This window comes from Carassius carassius, chromosome 48 (assembly GCF_963082965.1).
Source record: "Carassius carassius chromosome 48, fCarCar2.1, whole genome shotgun sequence".
Classification (NCBI taxonomy): domain Eukaryota; kingdom Metazoa; phylum Chordata; class Actinopteri; order Cypriniformes; family Cyprinidae; genus Carassius; species Carassius carassius.
This window is the reverse complement of record NC_081802.1, coordinates 21,236,189-21,247,796: the sequence shown is the minus strand read 5'-3', so window position 1 is coordinate 21,247,796 and position 11,608 is coordinate 21,236,189.

The window sequence follows — 11,608 nt, the reverse complement described above, 5'->3', positions numbered from 1 at the left end:
TTCTGACCACAGGCCAAAGAACGGTCTGCCCTCGAGCAGCGCTCCCCATCCCGAAGTGGAGGCGTCCGTCGACACCACTTTCACTTTCGAGGAAGTCCCCAGGCTTACACCTGATTGGTACCAGTCGTTCGCTGTCCAGGGTTTCAAGGCTGTGACACAGCTCTGATTGACCTTGAGACGCAACTGACCGGATATCCACGCTCTGCGCGGTACTCGCGCTTTCAGCCAGAACTGCAAGGGGCGCACGCGGAGCAGGCCCAACTGAAGAACTGGTGATGCTGAGGCCATGAAACCTAGCATCTTCTAAAATTCTCTGAGCGAGAAGGTCGCGCCGCAGCGGAGAGAGCTCGCTGCGCGCTGAATGCCCAACGCGCGCTGTGGCGATAGCCGCGCCGTCATGGAGCGTGAGGCCAGAGCTATACCCAAAAACAGTATCGTCTGACTGGGGTTCAGCAAACTCTTCGTCCAGTTGACACTGAGGCCGAGTTTCTCGAGGTGATCGAATATAATGGCCCTGTGTTCCACAAGCTCTGATCGTGACTCTGCCATGTCTGATAGCGTCAGCCATAGATGCCTCTCAGCCACAGTAGCGGAAGCCATAACTCGTCCCATGGCCTGTGCAGCGGACTTAGTAGTGCGAAGAGAGAGATCCGAAGCACTCCATAAATCCGCGAGACAGATAGCCTCAGGTCCCATCTCGTCTAGCTTACGGAGGAGATCACCCTGGAATATCTGCAGCGTGGCCATGGTGTGTAGTGCAGACGCAGCCTGCCCAGCAGCAGAAAAGATCCGCACGAGCAGAGATGACGTCATGCGGCAGGTTTTAGATGGCAACACCACTTTCGTCCGCCGTCCAGCAGAGGGCGGGCAAAGGTGCGTCGCTATAGCCTGTTCCACCGGCTGAAGTGACTGGTAGCCTCTGTTTTTAGCATCATCCAATGTGGAGAATGCTGGTGAAACAGACGAACGAGTTCGCGCTGAGTATGAAACGTTCCAAGCCTTTGCCACCTCTTCGTGAAGTTTAGGAAGAAATGGGGCGGGCTTTGAGTTCGGGGACGTAAGCTCATCCGGAAGAAAGCTACCATCCAGCCAGGAACGAGAGGGGGGCGCTGGTGCAGACCACTCGAGGCCAAGACTCGTCGCGGCCAGCGTGAGCACTCGCATCAGCTCCTTCTCGATGTCAACTTGTCTGCTGGGCTTCTGAGCAGAAAGCGCCAGATCCCCGGAGCTCGCCCAGCCTTCACTGCCCGAAGCTAGCAGAGAGCACGTTTCCTCTTCCCCCAACGCGGCCCTGAGATCTACTTCCTCGGAAGACGCGACGGCAGACAGTGGGCGCTGACCATTGGTGAGCGATGCAGGGGAGGCCGGTAAAGCAGGGCGAACTGGCGAGCTCAGTTGAGCTGGAGACGGTTCCGGAATCCGCTGGGAGCGGCGCTTTTTACGGCGCTGCAGCACAGCGGGGAATGCAGGCTCGGAGAAAAATGACAAGCGAGTCCTCAGAGTCACCATTGGCAACAGCTCGCAGTGAGGGCAGCCGCCGTCAGCGAGCGCGAGCACTGCATGATCCTCACCCAGGCAGGAGACACAGATGACGTGACAGTCTCCCTCGCTGAGCGGGGCTCTGCACGAGCCACAAGATGGCATCTTTAAAAAGACGCAGCTCTTTTACGAGTGTGTGTCGCAGGGCGAACACACACACGAGGATGCAGAAAAGGATATAGGCGCCGGAACGCGCAGCAGGAACGGCAGTGGAAGGCGGCGTTGGCCAGCGGCTTCAGGAATGGCTCGTCCCGCTGAGATGCTATCTGACAGCGCTTGCTTCCTTTCGTGATCCAACGATGCGTGAGCTTCGCTGAAGAGATGAAAAATCAGGTGAGTCAGCCTTTTCGAGCTCCCTTTATAGGGCTAGGCCACACCCGTTTCGGCGGGAAGTGGCATGGAGGGCGCGATTGCCCTCATTGGTCTGATGTTGCATCAGCCTGCGCTCGATAGGCTTATGCAGTTGCCGCAGAGCAGCCAATGAGCGAGCGAGCCGTCTCGCCTATGGCTGTGTGCTGCTGCAAATGCACTTTACAATAATTCAAAATTAAGGATAATTTTTTGCTTCAGTGTATCGTGAAAAGAGACTTTTCCCGTAGCATCTTAGCTAAGATGCAGTACGAGAGAACTCTCGTAAGAGAACAATCCATTTCGTAAAAAGAGGAAATTCAAATCACAGTTCTGTTAATGAGAAACCGATATAAGTGCACCATATTAAGAGAAGAGAGAGATGTATTTTGGCCTGTTTATTTATTAGTTGCCTGACAGCAGCTTCAAGTGGCTTTTAAATTAGACACAGTGAGTGACAAACAGAGAAAATATACATGGACACACTGATATAAAGAGAGACAGACACATACACTTCTCACTGTAATTCGCTTGTCATTTGTAAAACATCAGACCAACCCATTTATGATCACCATAATTATTACATAATGCTGGAAGCTTAAAGGATTTATCTAGCATGTGTCAAAGTAGAGGTACAATATCACAGACATTTTGCCAAGTTTACCACAAAACATACTTAAGATCCTAAAATGATTAGTCTCTGTGTACATGTACTGTAACTATTTTAGAGTATGCTATAGTGTTTCTTAACTTGTTTGCTCCTGGAATCAGACAATTTGTTAATTAATTAATTTGTTAGAAAATATATCTGATACAACTGAATAGAATCTTTGACATCACTAAAAATGTACATGGGTACCATTTTGTTTTCCCTTGTTAAAACTGACAAGCTATTTATTTTTATTTTTCTATTCCGAAGAATTCATGATTTTTTTATTGGCATTTGCATTTAGCACTGTTTTTCAACCCTATAAAATCAGACCTGTGACATGTTTTTCACAACACACCAGTCAAGAGCTTTTCTGTCTGTCCCATCATTTGGTAAAAGAATGACACCTTTCAATGTTCTTTAGCACTTGCTGTAGTTATGATGGAAACTAGCCTGAATTGCATCTCACTGCTTTGTTCCAACTTTGAGTACATAAAGAAACGTCACTGCAAACATAAGTGAAATACGGTGTGACCCAAGGCTCTATCTTAGGTCCTCTGTTGTTCTCATTGTACACCTACATACACTCTCTAAAGTCACTTTTTAAATATGTTGCACCAGTTAGTCTGCATATATATATATATATATATATATATATATATATATATATATATATATATATATATATATATATATTATTTTATTTATTTTTCTACAATATTTATATATTTAAAATATTATAAAATTAGGAAACTCATCCTGATGTTCACCAGCTCCTGTACCAGCTTCATATCCTACACTTACACTGAACCAAGCCACACTGACTACAACTACAGCTAATACAACTATATGAACAACTTAGTTATGAGTAACTGGGATAGCAACACAAAACCAATGGATTTCTATCCTACACCTGGTTACAGGGATTTCCCTCTGTTCAACCAATATTTGCTCCTAAGCCACACAAACATTCTCAGGTCACTGCAGTGAATTTTTCCTCAAATTACTGCTAGACACTAAGAATAAAAAAAAGAATTGGCTATGTAATGAGCAACATATGAGCACACATTCAATTTGTTTACTAAAATAATAAAAGGATCCTGGCAGAGATAGCAATAAATTATTTAAATTAACCATAAATAATGTTTATTATTATTATTAATAATAATAATAATAATAAAAGAAAAAAAGAGAGAAACAGAAGCTTGAGAAGCTCGAGCTTGAGATTTAAAAAAAATATATATTTCAGTATACAACTGGTATAGCACTACCAATATATACCTAATTAAAATGTTAATATACAACCAGTATACTCGTTTTATCTGTTTAGTTGGTTCCTTGTATCTAGATTATTTGGTTGCATTGACCCTGATCATTTGTTACCTTAGTTATTCATTGGTTCATTAATTCATCTCATCTTCTTCTCTTCGCCCCTCATTTTGTGTGTGTATTTCTGTTTCAGTCCTTGGCTATCCATTCTTGTTGTTGTTTCTTGATGATTACGTTCTAGTTCCCCCGTGTTCTTGTTCTCCTAAAATGCAGCATATCTTTTAATTGAGCTTGTTTTGTTTCAATAAAAGAACCACAAAAGGTGTTTTTATATACATATATGTACATATACATATTTGTTTATACATTCACCCAAAAAGTTTTTCTTGTCATTTGAAGTATACTTTATAATATATTTTGAATACATATGAACGTTTAAAAGAAATACATTTTAAATTTGAACAAAAAAATTTCTGTACTGTACTGTTTACAACATATATTAATCATATATTCAACTTATATTTTGTCTGTGTACCCTTGTCAATGTGGTGTTTTAAAATTGTTCATTTAAATAAATATGCATATATACATTTCCAGTTCCAGCAAAATGTATTAATTATTTGTTTAAAAGACAGAAGTACACTTATGGACAGTACCAATGGAGAATCGTAACGGTACAAACATGAAAGTTCATAGATAAATATGAGCTCATACAAAATAATAATCAAGAGTAATTAAGACATATACTGTACACTGTAAGAAATAAATCTGTAGAAAAACATAAATGGTATCAATTAATTTTTCTGCCAGGACCTTATACATCAACTTTACTGACATTTCCTTTAACCCTAAAGAACAACACAGTGCAATGATTAATTGAAAGGGGTCACATGACATTGCTAAAAAGAACATTATTTTGGTAATGAAATGTGTTCATGCAGTTTAAGGTTCAAAAACTCATTATTTTTTCACATACTGTTTCTATATTATTGTTTTTCCTCTATGCCCCATCTTTCTGAAACACATCATTTTATCACAAAGCTCATCTTTCAGAAGAGTGAGGTGTGCTCTGATTGTGCAGCTAGCTAGTGCATTGGCCGAATGCCTCAAGCGTGTGATGGAAATGTTATGACCCTTAACATACTGCGATGTGAGTCCCAGTCAGAACACCGACGAGACAAAACCAACTAAACCCATTACAAATGAGCCATTTGTTGCCTCCTGGGAACATAATTATGGATTATAATGACTTATACTGTTTTTATACGCTTTGCGTTGAGTTGCGTTGCATCGCACCGGGTAAACATAAAACCATGTCTGTTTGTGATCAGAGAAACAACAAACAACAAGCTCTACTTTACACTGCTTAAAACTCGCGTTATGATCCAAATTCAAATTTTATATATATTAACGTACTTACAGACTGTGAGTCAGAACAGTCTGTCTTGTAGTCTTGTAGTCTACTCTCCCAGAATCAGGAAACAGTCCTCCATAAAATGTGCTGCACACATCTGAATATTTGGTTGAACTGTTCTGGAACAGTGTTGTAAATACTATTTTTGCATTAGTTGCTGCCTCAATTCAGCCTGTCATGGTGCTGCTGAGGTGGTCTGGAAGCCCAGGTTTCTTTGACAGTGGCCTTCAGCTCATCTGCATTGTTTGGTCTCTTGTTTCTCTTGACAATACCTCATAGATTCTCTCTGGGGTTCAGGTCTGGTGAGTTTGCTGGCCACTCAAGCACACCAACACCATGGTCATTTAACCAACTTTTGAAACAATGAAATCAGCATCTTCAAAAACCTGGTCAGCAGAAGGAAGCATTAAGTGCTCCAAAATTTCTTGGTAAATGGGTGCAGTGACTTTGGTTTTCAAAAAACACAATGGACCAACACCAGCAAATGACATTGTATAAATACTAACTGCTGTGGTGTGTTGAAATTTTCTAGCTAATATTGACTGTGAATAATGTTTGTGATTATTAGTCAGAAAATATTTTCAAATGTGTCCTGTCTTTGTCTCTCCGTGGGTGCCATGCGGTCCCAGGTACTGTGCTTACATTAGATAGTATTGTTTGCTTATCCTTGTTCTGCACCCATGTGATCTTTCACTTCTCCATCTGCTGACACCTTGATAGGAAACTATTTAGATGTGACGTTGACAGAGGAACAGGATTACTTGCAGACTTTAGACTCTCACTTTGACATGAAGATGGAAAGGGGAGTATCAGAACAATAATCATATTATATAATTTGTTTATGTGTTCATGAACTGAGTGAGAATTCAGTTCGCTGTCCACAACATTTCGACATGCATTGTTGTGAGAGGTGTTTCAATTACATAAGCAGAATTATGTGTTTCTCAATCAATCTGTGTCCAGAGGATTGAAAGGATTGATTACAGATGCTAATACGAGCTGGAGACTTTGTTTTATTGTAATATGAGTCCGTTTGACCCTTTGGCTGATCTGCCCTCTGTCCACAGGGCAAGGACCGTTTAAGCACTCCCACAGGAAGTGACGCAAAGCATTTGTCTGTAGTGGACAGGAAGGAATGTCCTGCTTTTTTGCCTACATGAGCTTTCCATGGGCACCCTGGTGAAAAAAAAATTGTATACTTAAACATGCATTAAAAACAGTACTTATTACAGAAAATAATAAAATATAAGACAATATACTTTTCATTTAGACATTACATTTATGAATTTGGCAGATGCTTTTATGCAGAGCGACTTCAAGGTGCATATTTACATTTTATCAGTTCTAGCTTTCCATTTGAATCAAACGCTACAGGAAAACTTAAGTGCAAACTGAGTTTAATGTTTTCAGACATCTGATTGCATGTTTATCACGATTAAAAGAAAATGTTTATACTTAAAATTTATTAGCAGAATTGCTTTATAATTAATTAAGTAAGATTTATTTACACCTTTATATGTATATATTAATAATTATTTACTGTCTTGTAAATATGGATAAAGTACTGACTTTTTTTTGGCATTTATGGTAAGCTAAAATATCCCTTTCATGCATGAATTATGATAACCTCAGTCAGGATTTTTTTTCCTATGTGTTTTTATTGCTTTTAGGGCATGAAAAACAAGAACTGATTTTTATTTTATTTTTGTACAAAATTTTCAGAGATCTTCAGATGTCCACTTGAGTGGTTTAAACTGAAGATATACTGTATTAAATATAAGACAATAATCAAACAGATAAAGTATGTGAATTTAACAAATTAATCAATACAATTATATCAAATAATGTGAAAACTATAAAATATATACAAAAAATATACATGCAAAATATTGCAAAGGCTTCATATAACTTCATACAAGTTGCACTTCGTGTATCTATGATATCAGAACATGAGGACGTGATACCATCAGAATTTTCTACAGCCTGTCAAGGTACAACTGTGGAAACCACTCACATGCTCCCTCCAGTGCACCAGAGTATGGAGATTTACCCTGATTAGCTGATAATTATGAGTATGTTCAAGATGGACATGCATATTTCTATCATAGCCCTCCTCTGAGAAAACCTAGCAATACGTTTTTTTTTTTCAATCTCATCTGAAATGATCAGTGTTGGGGGTAACGCATTACAAGTAACATGCATAACGCATTCAGATTACTTTTTTAATGTTACAAGTAAAGAAATGTGTTACAAGTAACATGCATTACCTAATCAGATTACTTTTTAATCTAACAAGTAATTAACTACAGGTAATGTGCAATACCTAATCAGATTACTTTTTTATATGTAACGAGTAAACAAACACATTACAAGTAACATGCATTATGTAATCAGATTACTTTTTGATGTTGTGAGTAAAGAAACGCATTACAATAATGCAAATTACATAATCAGATTACTTTTTGATCTAACAAGTAAAGTAATGCATTACAAGTGTCATACATTATGTAATCACATAACGTTTCGATGTCAATGAAATGTACATTCTAATAATACAAATACATTTATTTACAGTAAAAAGGTCACCCTTGATTAAGTTTTTAAAGTTTTAAGTTTCAAAAACAATAATCACATTATAATTATGAATTGTAGCTGAAATATACCTATTGCATGTATGATGCATGTGATTAATCAGAGTTTTCTCTCAATCTAAAATCAAAATTTTACTGTGATATGACTCATTAGATATTGCTTGATGCTGCAATATTTTTTTTTTACCTACAAGAGTCTCCTAGGATAGAAGAAATGGGTGGATATTCCAGAGGAACTTGGCATGTCTGACTGACCCTTGGCCATTTTGGTTTGGAGGGGGAAAAAATCAAAACACAAAGGCTTGCCACTTCGTTGCAATTTATAGGATGATGCACCAGGGTCCAATGTAGAGGCTGATGTGCAACTTTGCAATAAAAACCTGTGCAAAATCAAGAAAATGCTTGATTGTGAGTGGCCACTATGCGTGAAAGGGATATACTTTATCTTAATTTCTATTGAAACTGTAGTTCTTTTCAATGGGAGTATTGATGTAAATATGTTGTGAGAGACACATGTTCTAATGATTAGCCAACTATAGTTGCTTATTAACTTTTTAGGTTTTGTCCTTTGAATGAATCCTTTGCTGAATTCATCCTGGCAGTGATAACCTGCAGTCAATGCGTAAAGTGAAACGTTTTGCCAATGTGTTATTTTTTATTTATTTTTATTTTTTAAACCTCAATTGGTCATATCCAGGTCACAGTAAAATTTATGGTGTATTGTTTGTGTGAACGTACCCTCTCTCTGTCTCTGGTCTGGTCCATTTGTAACAGAACAAAGGTGCTATTTTCTCTCAGGACGGTTGTTGTGGTAACGGCAGGGGCCGATCACACCCTAATCCACCCATGAGGCTTTGCATGGCCTCGTGCAGGTAAGCACATTACACCATCTGACCGTACACATCCTTTTGCAAATGTCAAGAACCAAATGATTTTCACACAAACGTGAATATAATTATCTGCCATTATTGGTAAATTAATGGTTTACTTACAGTATGACTCTGATGGGGTAAGAAAATGTATTTTATCATCAAAAACTGAAGTGAGAGAAGATGATTACAGGAAAGATGGAAGAGGAAATCTCATAAAACTGAACTCTGATTCAAACTGAATTGACTCCAAACCTTCAGCACAAGCCACGCGGTGCTTAAGAGTAAACAGCTCAGAGTGGAAAAATGTACATTTTAAAGCCCTTGAGAAGATAACCATTGCGTTTACCTCAGTTCAGCCCAGATTTACTGTGTTTATAAAGCTTCAGAAGAGCCTGAACATAGTTAACCTCTTACCCAAACAAAACTCAGTCTTATCTGAATCATTGCTGCTCACATTGCTTTTAAAAAAACTAAAAATTACTCTTTAAAATTCGTATCAGGCCTGATAAGCACACTTCAGAGTATATGATGTAATATCATCTGCTGTTCCTAATGATGTTACTTAATAGATTAGTTCAGAATCAATCCCACAAGCATGTTTGAACAATCCCAGCGATTCATTCCAGTTAAAAATATGAACACAGATCACTAAGAAAATACTGTGCCTGCTGATGGCATAGTTTATAGTAATAATATAATTATTATAGCAGGTGGTTATATACAATCTGACCTTTTTTACTGTTTACAGAACTATAAATCTGCACACGTCAAGATGTGAATTATTTTATTTTATATTTAGTTTAGTTTAATACAGTTTTTTTTTCCGTTTTTTATTTTGAAAAAAAAAAGATTTTGTATTTAATTGTATTTTAATTGTTTTTTCAGAATTTACTTACCAGAATTAATTATCCATAAGCATTTTATTATACAAACAACATAAATGTTTTCAGAAAAGAAAAAGAAAAAATGTTAGGCCATGGTGCAATACTGCATTTATAATTTATTAAATTAAACAATCAAAGGATTCAAGTTTTGTGATTGAGAGTGAGGAAAAGGGCTCAGATCCCTCACTTTTGCCATCTGGCTGGCGCTTCAGAGCCGTAAATACCAGGCACAAGAACAGTTTCTTCCCCCACGCAATCTACCTCATTAACAGTTAAATGTTCCCCAATTTATGCAATAAAAATGTGCAATAACCTTATATTTATTTGTTACCTATCCTAAGTTAATCCCTGTATCTCACTCTAATTTATTGCATTCTATATCATCTATATCACAGCTGTACATGCAATTTATTATTTTTCGATTAATTTTTCAATATTTGTCTGTTTATGTTTACATATGTGTATTTATTTACAGTACAGACCAAAAGTTTGGACACACCTTCTCATTTAAAGAGTTTTCTTTATTTTCATGACTATGAAAATTGTAGATTCACACTGAAGGCATCAAAACTATGAATTAACACATGTGGAATTGTATATGGAATTATATACATAACAAAAAAGTGTGAATCAGCTGAAAATATGTCATATTGTAGGTTCTTCAAAGTAGCCACCTTTTGCTTTGATTACTGCTTTGCACACTCTTGGCATTCTCTTGATGAGCTTCAAGAGGTAGTCACCTGAAATGGTCTTCCAACAGTCTTGAAGGAGTTCCCCGAGAGATGCTTAGCACTTGTTGGCCCTTTTGCCTTCTGTCTGCGGTCCAGCTCACCCCTAAACCATCTCGATTGGGTTCAGGTCCGGTGACTGTGGAGGCCAGGTCATCTGGCGCAGCACCCCATCACTCTCCTTCTTGGTCAAATAGCCCTTGATGCCTTCAGTGTGACTCTACAATTTTCATAGTCATGAAAATAAAGAAAACTCTTTGAATGAGAAGATGTGTCCAAACTTTTGCTCTGTACTGTATTTATTATGTCTTTTGTTGTTGTCTCTGTGTACTGGAAGCTTATGTCACTAAAACAAATTTCTTGTATGCGCAAGCACTTGGCAATAAAGCTCTTTCTGATTCTGATTCTGATGATTAACTAATTTATTTGGTCCCACTTAATATAAGGTGTCTTTAACTAATATGCACTTGCATTATACAGTTAAGCATTTGATTAAATGTAGTTACTGTACTGTACGTACTTGTAATGTACTGTACAACTGTACTGTACGTACTTGTAATGCAAAAACTGTAGCCAGATTCATAATCTTGCAGCTCAGCGATGACAACTGATGCAGCAACTGAATGTGTCAACTGTGGACGTCCATTAAAACCAGGGTGAACTGACCAATAGACTAGCTTAGTGATTGTGAATGTATGTGAATGTATGGTGGGAACAGCGGGCAGTAGGAGAGTCAGACACCAGCAGTGACACATGTGTCACAATCTTCAAGCCAACTGCACATCACGTGTGCATCATGTGTCTTTAAATTGCACTGAATTCAAATGCTGCAATTTAGATTATGTAGAACATATGCATGAACTGCTGGGAATTTACTGCTGTGCAACCAACATTTTATTCGTGCTGTTTTTGGATTTTCATTCAAACTTTTCTTTGTGTATGTCAAAACACGTCAACTTGTGATTCTTATTAAATGGGGATCATGTTTCAGGATTCTTTACTTTAGTCTCTGAGATGACACCATGTAGTTTGCAGTTCTGGAAAATGGTGGTACTGGAGACTAAAGGGATGCCAATGGTTTAAATCTAGGTTTAACATCTAATTCTTCACCTTTTGCAGTTAATGTATTTTCTTCTCAACCTGCTTTCTCTTGTGACCCAATGAGCATTTATTGACCAGCGGCCACCCATTAATTTAGCAATCCTTCCCTTGGGCATTTAATAAAAAAAATTATTATATATATATATATATATATATATATATATATATATATATATATATATATATATATACAGTTTTTTTTTTGGTTATTAA